Source organism: Hyaena hyaena, unplaced genomic scaffold, assembly GCF_003009895.1.
Source record: "Hyaena hyaena isolate Hyena2069 unplaced genomic scaffold, ASM300989v1 scaffold_0, whole genome shotgun sequence".
Classification (NCBI taxonomy): domain Eukaryota; kingdom Metazoa; phylum Chordata; class Mammalia; order Carnivora; family Hyaenidae; genus Hyaena; species Hyaena hyaena.
Window position 1 is genome coordinate 13,491,372 of NW_024080632.1, and position 11,523 is coordinate 13,502,894.

Sequence of the window (11,523 nt, forward strand, 5' to 3'; positions counted from 1 at the left end):
ACCTTGGGGGTGTCCTTCCTCACAGACACCTCAGTGGGATTTCATTAAGTCCCTCTCTGTAAGGCGATTCAAACAACCGTGGTTATTTGCACATCCTCTGAAGCAGAGAAGGCAGAAGACAAAGGGCTCCTGCAAGTCACCCCTGCGACCACCTTGGAGAGGGACCTCTGGGTGTGATCTCATGGCTGGGCGTAAACCTCCTTCCTCCCTGGTTTATCTGGGCCAGGAAGGGACGTTCTCAACAGAATTCACAGCCTGTTCCCTGGGTCTTGCAGAGACGACATTCTTTAGGTTGCTGTAATTAAGACCCTGTCACAGCCTCAGCTAGAAACAAGTTTCCTGGGGATTTTGATTCACTGGTCAAAATGGCTCTGGCTTGAAACTCTGTATATAAAACCCAAGCCCCGCAGCCTATGATTTTGAAGGTGTGTCTCTGTGGGTTTCTCCTGTTTGCAGAACTTTCCGTCTGTATCTTTTTATATAGATTTCAAAGGGCCCGGTGGTTCAGTCAGATGGGCACTGGCTCACTTGTGACTCTGCCACAGACTGGCTGGGTGACCTCTGACAAGTCAGTGCCTTCCTCCGAGCCTCAGTTTCTCCTAAATTTCAGCTTCTGAAAAGCAGAATGATTGCTAATTCTATGGCCAAGACCTCAAGTGTCCTCCCTTCATCAGGTGGCCATGCTCTCGTCTCCTTCCCTAACTCGGAATAGGACTCGTGGTCACCTGGAATAAAAACTTTATTTTTCCATCACTCCCTGTTGCTCAGGGCAATCGTGGCACTAATTCTGGACAGGGAGATATATAAACAAACATCACACGCAACTGCCTGGGAAGACCCTAAAAGGGATAAGTGAACCTTTTTTGGTCCCTTTCTCCTGCTGGCTGACTGGAATGCAGTTGTGATGCAGGAGCTGAAGCAGCCATTTTGGACTATGAGGAGAAAGCCACATGCTGAGGACAACAGAACCTTGAGAAAGAAGGAACTCTAGTCGTTGACATCTGTCTTGGACTAGCCGTTTCTGAACTCATTTAACCATGAGAGAAAAATAAGCTTTCTGGGGCACCTGCGTGGCTCAGTCAATTAAGCGTCTGACTCTTGATCTCAGCTCAGGTCTTGATCCCATGATCATGAGAGCCCCATATGGGGCTCCAGTCTGGGCATGAAGCCTACTTATAAATAAGCAAGTAAGTAAGTAAGTAAGTAAATACATAAATAAATAAGCTTTCTACCTTAAGCCATGATTATTTTATTTCTTATCCTTGTAACCTCTCTGAAGCCTAATTGCTACCTGGTTTTGGGAGGGTTACATGAACTAATTCCTGTAAAAATGTTAGCACGGTGCCTGCCCCATAGAAATCACTCAATATGATATAATGTTTGTATTATTTTCTGTTTTAAGTTTGTTTATTCATTTCAAGAGAGAGAGAAAGCATGCTCCACACTGTTAATGCAGAGCCCAGTGCGGGGCTCGAACTCACGAACTGTGAGGTCCTGACCTGAGCCAAAATTGGACACTTAACCAAGCCACCCAGGTACCCCAATGTTTCTATTACTTTAAAGGCAAGAACGAAAGGGAAGGTGAGTTCTGGTTGGACAATCGGGGGTGTCATTTCTGATTTGACTGAGGTGAAAGAAAGAGATTCTAAATAGAGCCCCTTGAGCTGGTGTGTGTGTGTGTGTGTGTGTGTGTCCTCAAGAAATATTGCCAGGATCTCCTACGTGTGTGTGGGGTCTGCTTATTCCCAGGGCTTTGGTCTGAGTAAAGCTGGCTGCCATCCTCAGACAACTCCTATCCTGTCTGCTTCTAGAAACTCATCTCTTAATTTCTAATCACCCGGTCCAGGGCCCCAGCCTGAAAGCCGTGGGCTGTGCCATAATTCCTCAGTTTTTCCTCAGCACACGGAGTGCTGCAGTGATGAAATTGGCCCAGATGATCCTTTATTGCCTTTTTTATCCAGGGATGAAGGCTCCCCAGGCACAGCTCTGGAGGAGGGTGGGGAAGGACAAGGGACCAGCCGCCTCAACTCTGATTCCTTAAAAGTAGAAATCTGAAAACAAGAGCCCTCCAGGATCAGGCACAGTCGCGCTTTGTCCCCGCTTTCCTGACAGCGGAGGCGGGCGCTTGGCCCCCAGCCACAATAATAAGATTATTATGGTCGAACCCCTGCTTTCTGCTGAGCTTGGTGCTAAACCCCTTTTGCGCACGCTCTCATTGAATCTTCATGCCGTGGCTGGCACCCTGCCCATTTTGCAGGTCTGGAAGCAGAGATTTAGTGGTCAAAGAGCATACCCAGCATCACATGCTCGTCTGGAGTTAGGCTCCAAGGCTCGAGCTAAACCAAGATGCCACCTTCCTAAAGTTGCCTTTTCACCCTCTGCCCTGAACTCTGCTCCCATTAGGCGCTGATGATGGTCGGAGTCCCCTGCAGTCGTTACCCACGGAGACAGGAATCTCAAACAGGGCTGGCCTCACAATCCCCTTGCTCATTCACGTAACATTTCCTTCCAAACAGGAAGTGCCTTATCGTTCCTTCTTGATAATAAGAACCATTTATGCTCTTCTAAGACATGCAGATGATACATAAAGGCGTAGAGAAACGCGTGTACTTCCCGTCTAAAGAACCATGTGTGTGAATGTGTACTGAGCCCTCCTGTGGGTCAGCCCGGTTGCGGGTGCTGTAGACAGGGTGCACAGCGGAGACAGACTCATCCCTGCTCCCAGGAACTCCCTGCTAGCGCGTGGACACAGACCCTTCCAGCTGGTTTTCCAGGTAAGATCACGTGACACGCACATTTTTCAAAAAGCATGGGGCCGTGCTATGGAATTGTCACAATTTGTCTCTTACTATCACCTGATGATGTCTTTCCATTCCCTAGAAGGAAAACGGACCCTACAGAGTGTGGATTCACCAGGGCCATCTGAAAGCAAAAGGCTTTGGGATGGAGGTCCCAGGTGAGAAATGGATTCTTCAGGTAAGTACCCGTCCCCCAACTATGCCACAGGTTGTAACCCTCTCTCTTCCACCATCTCCATCTGTAAATCAGACAACACTGCCCTCCCGTATTCTGTCAAAGAGTAAATGAGATAACACACCCAGAGCACCGTCCTGATACTCAGTAGGTGTTTCAAAAATGCTGGGCTCCTTCTGCTAGGTTTTATTTTGCTCACGAGCCTAGTAGGGCGATTTTGTTTTGAGTTTTATGTTTCTTGGCCTCTGACACGTTCACATTATTGTCTGCATTTGCCATGTGCCATTCATTCATTCATTCATTCATTCATTCATTCATATCCGTTTACCCTCCTGCCCCACTCTTATCCACCCCTCCCATACACACCCCACAGGCAGCCAGTGGGGTTTGATGCCCTTTTATTTGTATTTGTCCCTGGAAAACATGTTTTGTGGGCATGTGTTTTTTATGTACCTAACTGGTACTGTGCTGTGGATTGCACCCTGTTTATAGTTTCCTTCATGGCGCTGGGATTCTAACATCCACCCATGCCATCATGCCCGCATCCAGGACTGCCAGACGGTGCTCCCTGGTGTGCATCCACCATAGTTTACTCATCTGTTTATGTAGGGGCAGACACTTACAGGACTCAGTGTGCTGCCACCGTAGATGGCGTGGTGGTGACCAGTGTCTCGTGTACCCCCCACGCCTGTCCTGTGGGCTTGAGCGGAATTACTCTGTGGTGGATTGATTACCCTCAGCTGCCCTCACAATCAGTACTTGCATAGGATGCAAGTACCTTCTGATTGACCCCACCTGGGCCCCCCTGCATCAGAACCCCTCCCATCCTCTGCTCAGGATCATTTTTGGAAAGCCAAATGTAAGTGTAACTTTGTAAAGGTCTTCATAGCTCTTTGGGGTCCTCTCCAACTTCAGAGCTACAGGGGCTGCTCAGAGCTTCGTTGTCCTCACTTGTACCATGGGTAGGGGTGATTAGATCATCTGGAAAAATTGACAGAGCAGAAAGAGTCAGAGACCGTGGGTTTGAGTCCTAGCCCTGGCACTCACTAGCTATGTGCTCTTGGGCAAGTGGCTTCACCTGTCTGGGCCTCTGCTTCCCCATCTGTAGCACAGGTCCCTAAAAGTACCCATCTCCTAGGGAATTGTAAGAGATAATGAGATAATGCATGAAAACCTCTTAGCACCTTGCCTGGCTTTTCCCCACCAGCCACTCTTACTGATGTTGATGTGAAGATTGACGGTGGTTAAAACAGCAGCAATAACGAAAGGGCATAACTCCAGTTTCTGATCATCCCTGAGCCTATGATCATTGCAGTAACACGACTGATGGCTTGACCAACTGCTTTTCATTTCTTCCCCTGCATTTCCCCATACCACCTGGAGGGGGCAGCAATGAGCACAAGCCTGTGATCTGAGCAATGAACATTCGGAAGATTCAGAAAAAAATCTTCTGCTGAACCTCTTTCTACGGGTTTCAAGCCATGAAACCTGCCATCGGATTTCGTTCCTGTGCTCACCCCTACCCTGGCCCCTGCCAACCTTTTTTAAAAGGCTGATAAGTCAAACACATTCTCTTCAGCAAGTGCCAGTCTTCTATGTAAACTGCTAGGGTTCCCTGGCCTCCCATTTAAATTTTAATGCAGGTGTTCAGTTTGCATGGTTCGCTGTGCATGTGGACCCTACTCTCATGGGACAATATATCTCACTTTTATGGAGTAGATGTATGCCAGGCTACAGACTGGCTTTTCTCTAAATCATTCGCTCACACTGGATCCCAGTTTCTAGTACATACCAGTATTTTTAAAAAGATTTTATTTTTAAGCAATCTCTACACCCAAAGTTGAGCTCAACCTCACAACCCTGAGATCAAGAGTTGCACGCTCTACCGACTGAGCCAGCCAGGCATCCCAGTATATACCTGTATTGATATGGGCAACAAATGTTTATTGAGCACCTAGTGTGGTCCTGCCGCTGTGTTCTCCATATGGGAACTTTCAGTGCATGGGAGAAGGCAGATACTGAACAACGAATTACACAGATAATAAGTTAAAATGTCACAAATGTATTACATCACATTACACTATGCTGTGCTCTATTATGCAAACATACACAAATACAGGCACACAGAGAAGTATGGGAAGAGAGAGCAAAATGTGACTGTTGATTTTCTTTGGATGATGGGTATATTGGACAGGATTCTTACAGTTGCTGGAATCTGAAACTCAATTGAAACTCATTTAAGTAGGAAAAGGGATTTGTTGGCTCATGTATTAAGCTGAATGATACGAAATTGTCTTTGGGGGGAGGAGGGTCAAAAATTGCCAAATATTGGAATGGCCCAATTTAATAATTGAAAACTCTATTAAAACACTGGCTTCAGGTGTAGTAGGATCCAGGTGCTCAGACAATGTCAGAAATCTCTCTCTCTATAGGTCCCAACTCTCCTTTCTTCTGTGGAGTTGGCTTCACCCTCAGGCAAACTCTTCACACACCAGAGGCAAGACTGGCCACTCCCTGCTCCCAACCTCTTTGCAACTTAGGACAAGGAAAAGTGGGGAGGTGGGGGGAGGCTTCTTTCCCAATGATTCCAGGGAAAGTTCTGGGCAGAGCTCTAATTGGCTGGGATTGCTTGTGCTTGCTTCCATGAGCTAATCATGGTGGCCAGGGCTGGCATGCTCTGATTGGCCATTTCTGGGTCACATGCTCCTTTCCTCACCACCCCCCCATCCCCCACCAGCCTGGGGATGGCGTCAACCCCTAATTAGCTGGGCGGAGAGTGAGGTATGTATGTATAGTTTTAAATTTGAGCACCACTGCTAGATGGAATGGCTGCCTCGGAAAGATTTAGAGCAATTTTTTCTTTATTCCGGTTTTTTTTTTTTTTTGCCTCTCTACATTTCCTAAATTTCTACAATGAACGTGAATTACTTGCAGAAAAACATTTTCGAGTTATTAGAAAGAAACCCAAAGGTATTGAAAATGGAATTTGGACATGAATGTGGCCTGGCTTTCTTCCAGGGCAATAATGGCTTTCTGTGTTATCCCTCCAGGTACGATTTGCATTTTAACCAGAGTCAAAACACCGTGACTCCAAGGAGAGTGTAATGAAGGAATTTAGGGCACAGAGCGCGCCCACGATGCCCTGGAGCCCATTGTCTGCCTTTCTGGGGCCATATTGCCATGAAATCTTGTTGACCTTGAAAAGCTTCCATGAGGATTAAATCAACAACCTCAGAAGTGGTGTTCAGCTCTGAAACTCAGTTTCCTCACTTGCCAGGTGAGGATAATAACAGCTCCTTCTTCACAGGATTGCTGTGAGATTAATGAGCCAGGTAAGCACAGTCCTGAAACAATGGTCACCCCGTTCCTGCCCTTCCAGAAGGCCCTCTTCCCAGGCAGGCCCTGTGGGACTGAGCAAAGCTGAATTCAAAGCCAGCCCTGCTATCTACCAGCTGTGTGGCCTCCCGTAGGACCTGAAACCTCATGGCCTCTGAGTTCCCCCACTTGGAAACAGGCATGAAATTACTCTCGGTACAGAATTGAAAGGATCTGATACGGTAGCATTTAAAAATTTTTTTTTAAGTTTATTTATTCTGAGAGAGAGAGGAGGAGGAGAGAGCAGGAGTCGGGGGAGGGACAGAGAGAAAGGGAGAGAGAGGATCTCAAGCGGACTCATTAATGACAGTGCATAGCCTCATGTGGGGCTTGAACTCATGAACCTGTAAGATCACAACCTGAGCCAAGATCAAAAGTCGGACACTTAACCTCACCGACTGAGCCACCCAGGTGCCCCGACAGGGTAGCATTTTAATAAAACAACTTGATGCTTAGGGGACACTCAGTAAATGTTTGCTCTCGTTCCCCTTCTGGTGACTTTTAACCTCTTTCCCAGAGACGTCAGCACAGATCACATCCATGTAGTTAGAGACTGTGTCTTTTAGAAATCTCAAATGATCACTGCGTAACTGTGATCATTACATAACATAGCAAGATGGCAAATTCATGCAGAAGCAGCAAGTTCCTAGGCTATGATTTTAAAGATGTTGATTTACTTCTTTCCAAATTTTTAAAATTTATTTATTTTGAGAGAGAGTGTGTGTGCGCACATGGGAGTGGGGGAGGGGCAGAGAGTGAGGGAGAGAGGACCCCAAGTAGGGTCAAACCCATGAACCATGAGCTCATGACCTGAGACGAAATCACGAGTTAGATGCTTAACTCACAGCCACCCAGGCACCCCTGATTTACTTTTTCTATTTAAAAAAAGATATATATCCAGGGGCGCCTGGGTGGCTTGGTCAGTTGAGCGTCCGACTTTCGGTTAGGTCATGATCTCACGGTTCGTGGGTTCGAGCCCCGTGTCGGGCTCTGTGCTGGCAACCAGCTCAGAGCCTGGAGCCTGTTTCAGAGTCTGTGACTCCCTCTCTTTCTAACCCTCCCCTGCTCACACTGTCTCTCTCTCTCTCCTAGAAATTTAAAAAAAAAAAAAAAGATATATATCCAGCTGTTCCAAAATGCTAAATTACCAAAGGTGTTTACTTATAAAATTCTTAAGCATGACTTGGGGGCTGATATTTCACACCTTGAATTGTCTGTCCACCCATCCATTCATCTTTCCTTTCCTTCCTTCTTATCTTCCTTCCTTCCCTCCTTCCTCGTTTCTTTTCTGCCATCCTTCTACCCATCCATCCATTCATGATGTCCATCCAATCATTCATCCATAGATCCATCTATCCATTCATCTGTCCATTCATCCACCCACCCACCCACCCATTCATCCCTTCAACATGTAATGGACACCGTGTGCCAAGTCCTTGTCCCGGATGCTGGCCCCACAGTGACAGATATAAGACAGACACGGCTCCTGACCTCACTAAACTTACTCCAGGTTCCTGGGAAGCAGAATGTGACCGAAAGAGCCGAGGCTGAGCATTGATCTGGGGCCTCAGCTTGGTCCCTGGGGGGTGAGGTGGTCCTCTGGGACACCAGGCGAGTTCTTCTCTGCTCTGGTAGAGGAAGCCCCTCCCTGCAGATGCCAGACTCTAGGATCCACAAGCCACCCAGCGATGGTCAGCGTGGGTGAGGGTGTGGGTGGGATTTTAACAGGAAGAGGTGACCACCCCGCGTGCATGGGTCTTGATCCATCAACTAGAATGTAAGTGTGATGCCACTTTTTTACACCCTAAATTTAAGACTGGCTTTACACCCGTTTTGAGTAGACCCTCACCCCCCTGAGTTTAGCTCTGGCTAATCTGAATGGGGTTTTGTTACAGCTGCTGTGCCCTCACCGCAGCTCCTGAGGATTACTGACACCGACTTAGAAGAAAGACAGCCTCACACAGGTGACGTGGCTTGGCCTGGGTCAGACACTCAGAGGCACGACTTGTGCCCATAGTCTTAAACTGGATTTGAAGGCAAACGTAGGGGCGGGCACTCCAGGCAGCGTAAACTGTGTGCAGGGGAGCTGGGAGAGGACCAAGGGCGTTGCCCTGCGGTCCTACGCAGGGGGGAGATCTAGGACATGAACTAGGCACGCGGATCTGATCACCGCTCCCCCCAAGCACATCGGTCCCCACGCGCTGGAGAATGTGGACACAGAGGAGACTCCACACTGGCCCGTTATGAGCGCCCCTACACTGGTGGTGGCTCCTGAGGTGACAGCTCTCATGGCAGCCTGGACCAGCGGCCTTTTCTTGCAAACAGATTACATCATCACCTCAAGAGATGCTGCGTTGTGAGCATGACAGTTTTATGGCCTGTAGATCCCTACAGCTGGAACCATCTGGACTTTTAAAAGCTTGGTAATGCCACCTCGTAAACAGGCCTCCACATGAGTCTCGCTGAGTGCTGAGATTTAGAACCAGGAGTTTGCCGTCGGGGAGGCAGCCGGCTCTGATGGGGACTCAGGCTCTTAAGGTTTTAGGCAGAGTGCTTTGCTGTGCAGCCCCAAGCAGATGTCTCCCCCTCTCTGGGTTTTGCTTTTCCTCCTTCCTGAGCCTGCTTTACTCAACGCATAGGGAGACTTGGAACTGGCAATGATACACATGTTCTTTGTTAAAACCACCCCCAGGCCCCTTCTCTCAGGGTCCCAGGGCTTTCCACCAGCCTCCCACACCCCGTTATGGGAACATTGGTTCCGAGTAGCTAGGATGTGATGTGTGCACCCAGGGTGACGGGGATGCTCACAGCAGAACTCCATCTCAGAGGCCCTAAGCGATCTGTGCAAAGGGAGCACACAGACATAGCTGCCGAAATGCTGGTGCACAACAGGGGTGTGAATGAAATATTCTTCTTAAAGGCCCGGCCTTCCCTCCATCACAGCACTGGCCTCCTGGCCTCCAGCCCAGGTTTGGAGTATCCGACCTGCAATGTCGAGACAATGAACACACTGCTTTCAGGCTGAGCTGCTGAGCTGTCTACTTTCACATTGTCACCCGGAAAGGCAGAGTCTGGAGACATTTCCAGGCGTGGCACGTCGGGGTTTGGGGAGCTTCCATCTGAGCCCCAGAGCTCAGTCGGGGGAGGAAGGCAAAGGTGAATGGTGACAGACAAGTTGATAAGATGTGGATCTGTGGCAGCGTCCCATAGAGCAAGCAGGTTAAAGAGAATGATAACAGAAAGTTATTGTCAATAATACAATTGTGGACACATGGCCACTCTCATGCATTAGTGTATAAATTGGTCCCTGTAGGGAGTTTTTGCAGTATATATTGAGAATTTAGAATGTACGTACTTTGATCCAACTATTTCACAGCTAGGGATTTATCCTAAGGCAAAAATTGGACAAGTGCAAATATTTGTATTATAGGGTCACTTATAACAGTGAAAGCTTGAAAATAACACAAATGTCTGACCAGTGAGACTGAGTAAAGTATATCTTTGCCCCACAGTGGAATATGCAGCTATTTTTTTTTTATGAGCCTGACATCCTGACATCCTTTCCTAGGCATAGAAATAATAAAACTATTTCTGTTTTTGAAATGTGGAATAAAATGATATCAGAGGGGCACCTGCGTGGCTCAGTTGGCTAAGCTTCCGACTTCAGGTCAAGATTTTGCAGTTTGTGAGTTTGAGCCCCACAATGGGCTCTCTGCCGTCAGCACAGAGCCCACTTTGGATGCTCCGTCCCCGTACCCACCACTCCTCTGCCCATTCTTTCTCTCTCTCAAAAAGAAATAAGTAAACTTAAAAAACAAAGCTCTTGGGGCGCCTGGGTGGCTCAGTCGATTGAGTATCAGACTTCAGCACAGGTCATGATCTCACAGTTTGTGGGTTCGAGCCCCGTGTCGGGCTCTGTGCTGACAGCTCAGAGCCTGGAGCCTGTTTCAGATTCTGTGTCTCCCTCTCTCTCTGACCCTCCCCTGTTCATGCTTGCTCTCTTTCTCTCAGAAATAAATAAAACATTAAAAAAACAACAAAGCTCTTTAAAAATGATGTCATTAAACTAGACCCCATTCACATGACTCTTACTTTTCTCCATCCCCACGTTTTACTCACGGAGAAGGTTCTTCTTGTTCAGTTTCCTGGACATCATCTCGCACAAAGTTCCCAGATCTTCCCAGGGGCTCCAAGCCCTGCTGGAAGTGAAGGCTTTGTTTTCTGAACTCCTCTCTCCTGTTGTGTTTCATTGTCTGCCTGGTATTAAAGTGAGCTATGCGTATGTCTTATATGCCTTCCTGAACTTGGCTAGATCCATGTCTGATACACCTTTGATGCCCAGGCGAGAGTGATTGTTGGGAAGGAGTAAACGATGCCTAGCAAATTCTCTAACATGAGAGAGGAGTTTATGTGAGACCCTGCAGCCAATTTCTATACCAAATGCATTAGTCTCACTTGATGTTCTGGCTGGTGTTGCCTTGTACTTGCCCCACGTCCTCATGAAGGTCAGCACCAGCTCCTGTTTGCTCTGATGCCTGCGATGAAGAATCTAACTGTGCTAAAAATGTATGAAACAACCAAGCTAAAGGGGGCTAAAGGGGGTGGGAAGAAAAGGTGCTGACTTAAGTAACTTTGGAAATGTGCAGAGTCTGAGAGACTAAAGGCAAAAGGATACTGGAATTGAAGAATTACGGAAATGGATGGTGCATGGTGGGGCCAGGCTTCTCTTTGTTGAAGTAGAAAATGAACAAGGGCAGGAGGCTAGATGATTCAATGGTAATAGATTAGAGCTGGGACATGAGTATGAACTCATATGTTGGGGTTTTTTTTCATTTTAGAGAGTGCAAATGTGAGCAGGGGAAAGGAGCAGAGGGAGAGAGAGAGAAAGAGAGAGAGAGAGAGACTCCTAAGCAGGCTCCATGCTCAGTATGGAGGCTGACACAGGGCTTGATCCCATGGGATCATGACCTGACCCAAACTCAAGAGTTGGACACTCAACCAATTGAGCCACCTATGTACCCCATACGTATAGTCACATACAGAATTATATACACTTGTATATATGTAGGTTAGCATGGTAACATACATTTCCTTGCTCTTCACGGAGGATGCCTAGAAGCAATGACAGTCCAGTAGCAGTAAGAACATCTAACGCCTGGATCTTGGTTTATAACA

General features: G+C 47.6%; 2 long non-coding RNA genes across 3 annotated transcripts; both read left to right on the forward strand.

Annotated features, from left to right (window-relative positions):
• The first annotated feature begins 2,527 nt into the window (after window positions 1-2,527).
• Window positions 2,528-8,274, forward strand: LOC120243295. 2 transcript variants are annotated; one of them, XR_005531283.1, is made up of 4 exons: window positions 2,528-2,774; window positions 2,881-2,976; window positions 6,024-6,250; window positions 8,244-8,274. It is a non-coding gene; the product is annotated as an uncharacterized LOC120243295 (long non-coding RNA). The 2 variants fall into 2 exon arrangements; XR_005531271.1 differs by lacking the exon at window positions 8,244-8,274 and adding an exon at window positions 6,353-6,519.
• LOC120243383 lies at window positions 8,273-8,804 on the forward strand. Its single transcript, XR_005531307.1, has 2 exons — window positions 8,273-8,312; window positions 8,674-8,804. It is a non-coding gene; the product is annotated as an uncharacterized LOC120243383 (long non-coding RNA).
• The last annotated feature ends 2,719 nt before the right edge of the window (window positions 8,805-11,523 follow it).